Genomic DNA, 2,856 nt, shown 5'->3' on the forward strand with positions numbered 1-2,856 from the left:
TTAAGGAAAAACTACTTAAGAATGGTGTTCCACATTATTAAGCAGATAATTTGAAGTTCGCTTTGAGCAGTGGCGGACGCCAACCCACGACCGGTGGGAGAGCTCGGAGGGCGGATGGGCTTTCAAGGAAGCCCCCCAGGCCGGTCCCACTCAGAATTTTTTTTTTTTTGGCTTCCATAATGTACCGGGCGCGGACGCGAAACCCACGCCGGGCAGGAGAGCTCGAAAGGCGGCTAAGCATTCAAGGAAGCACCGTCTGGAGCTTCAGAGCCGTTCCGCCTGACTTTTAACGTAGAGTACCGGGCGCAAACCACTAACTCAAGCCCGGCATGGCAGCTCGAAAGGCGGCTAAGCATTCAAGGAAGCACCGTCTGGAGCTTCAGAGCCGTTCCGCCTGACTTTTAACGTAGAGTACCGGGCGCAAACCACTAACTCAAGCCCGGCATGGCAGCTCGAAAGGCGGCTAAGCATTCAAGGAAGCACCGTCTGGAGCTTCAGAGCCGTTCCGCCTGACTTTTAACGTAGAGTACCGGGCGCAAACCACTAACTCAAGCCCGGCATGGCAGCTCGAAAGGCGGCTAAGCATTCAAGGAAGCACCGTCTGGAGCTTCAGAGCCGTTCCGCCTGACTTTTAACGTAGAGTACCGGGCGCAAACCACTAACTCAAGCCCGGCATGGCAGCTCGAAAGGCGGCTAAGCATTCAAGGAAGCACCGTCTGGAGCTTCAGAGCCGTTCCGCCTGACTTTTAACGTAGAGTACCGGGCGCAAACCACTAACTCAAGCCCGGCATGGCAGCTCGAAAGGCGGCTAAGCATTCAAGGAAGCACCGTCTGGAGCTTCAGAGCCGTTCCGCCTGACTTTTAACGTAGAGTACCGGGCGCAAACCACTAACTCAAGCCCGGCATGGCAGCTCGAAAGGCGGCTAAGCATTCAAGGAAGCACCGTCTGGAGCTTCAGAGCCGTTCCGCCTGACTTTTAACGTAGAGTACCGGGCGCAAACCACTAACTCAAGCCCGGCATGGCAGCTCGAAAGGCGGCTAAGCATTCAAGGAAGCACCGTCTGGAGCTTCAGAGCCGTTCCGCCTGACTTTTAACGTAGAGTACCGGGCGCAAACCACTAACTCAAGCCCGGCATGGCAGCTCGAAAGGCGGCTAAGCATTCAAGGAAGCACCGTCTGGAGCTTCAGAGCCGTTCCGCCTGACTTTTAACGTAGAGTACCGGGCGCAAACCACTAACTCAAGCCCGGCATGGCAGCTCGAAAGGCGGCTAAGCATTCAAGGAAGCACCGTCTGGAGCTTCAGAGCCGTTCCGCCTGACTTTTAACGTAGAGTACCGGGCGCAAACCACTAACTCAAGCCCGGCATGGCAGCTCGAAAGGCGGCTAAGCATTCAAGGAAGCACCGTCTGGAGCTTCAGAGCCGTTCCGCCTGACTTTTAACGTAGAGTACCGGGCGCAAACCACTAACTCAAGCCCGGCATGGCAGCTCGAAAGGCGGCTAAGCATTCAAGGAAGCACCGTCTGGAGCTTCAGAGCCGTTCCGCCTGACTTTTAACGTAGAGTACCGGGCGCAAACCACTAACTCAAGCCCGGCATGGCAGCTCGAAAGGCGGCTAAGCATTCAAGGAAGCACCGTCTGGAGCTTCAGAGCCGTTCCGCCTGACTTTTAACGTAGAGTACCGGGCGCAAACCACTAACTCAAGCCCGGCATGGCAGCTCGAAAGGCGGCTAAGCATTCAAGGAAGCACCGTCTGGAGCTTCAGAGCCGTTCCGCCTGACTTTTAACGTAGAGTACCGGGCGCAAACCACTAACTCAAGCCCGGCATGGCAGCTCGAAAGGCGGCTAAGCATTCAAGGAAGCGACGCCGGCCGGTCCGCGGGCCAAATAGGGTCCAGTAAAGTACCGGGCGCGGCCACTAACGCCTTGTGGCGGTCGCCTTGTGGCGGTCGGGGGGTGGCGGTCGGGGCTGGCGCTTGGGGCCGGTGGCGGTCGCCTTGTGGCGGTCGCCTTGTGGCGGTCGGGGGGTGGCGGTCGGGGCTGGCGCTTGGGGCCAGTGGCGGTCGCCTTGTGGCGGTCGCCTTGTGGCGGTCGCCTTGTGGCGGTCGCCTTGTGGCGGTCGCCTTGTGGCGGTCGCCTTGTGGCGGTCGGGGGGTGGCGGTCGGGGCTGGCGCTTGGGGCCAGTGGCGGTCGCCTTGTGGCGGTCGCCTTGTGGCGGTCGCCTTGTGGCGGTCGCCTTGTGGCGGTCGCCTTGTGGCGGTCGGGGGGTGGCGGTCGGGGCTGGCGCTTGGGGCCGGTGGCGGTCGCCTTGTGGCGGTCGCCTTGTGGCGGTCGCCTTGTGGCGGTCGCCTTGTGGCGGTCGCCTTGTGGCGGTCGGGGGGTGGCGGTCGGGGCTGGCGCTTGGGGCCGGTGGCGGTCGCCTTGTGGCGGTCGCCTTGTGGCGGTCGCCTTGTGGCGGTCGCCTTGTGGCGGTCGCCTTGTGGCGGTCGCCTTGTGGCGGTCGGGGGGTGGCGGTCGGGGCTGGCGCTTGGGGCCAGTGGCGGTCGCCTTGTGGCGGTCGCCTTGTGGCGGTCGCCTTGTGGCGGTCGCCTTGTGGCGGTCGCCTTGTGGCGGTCGGGGGGTGGCGGTCGGGGCTGGCGCTTGGGGCCGGTGGCGGTCGCCTTGTGGCGGTCGCCTTGTGGCGGTCGCCTTGTGGCGGTCGGGGGGTGGCGGTCGGGGCTGGCGCTTGGGGCTGGCGTCCGCCAATAGTGGTTTAATTTCGGGAGGAAGATTGATTTTCGTCCCAAGCCCGCCGCTGGAGAAAATTTTAGGTACCAGGAGTGGATTTTTTTTGTCCACTCAGGAGGGGGACGTTGGCT

This window comes from Syngnathus typhle, unplaced genomic scaffold, assembly GCF_033458585.1.
Source record: "Syngnathus typhle isolate RoL2023-S1 ecotype Sweden unplaced genomic scaffold, RoL_Styp_1.0 HiC_scaffold_445, whole genome shotgun sequence".
Classification (NCBI taxonomy): domain Eukaryota; kingdom Metazoa; phylum Chordata; class Actinopteri; order Syngnathiformes; family Syngnathidae; genus Syngnathus; species Syngnathus typhle.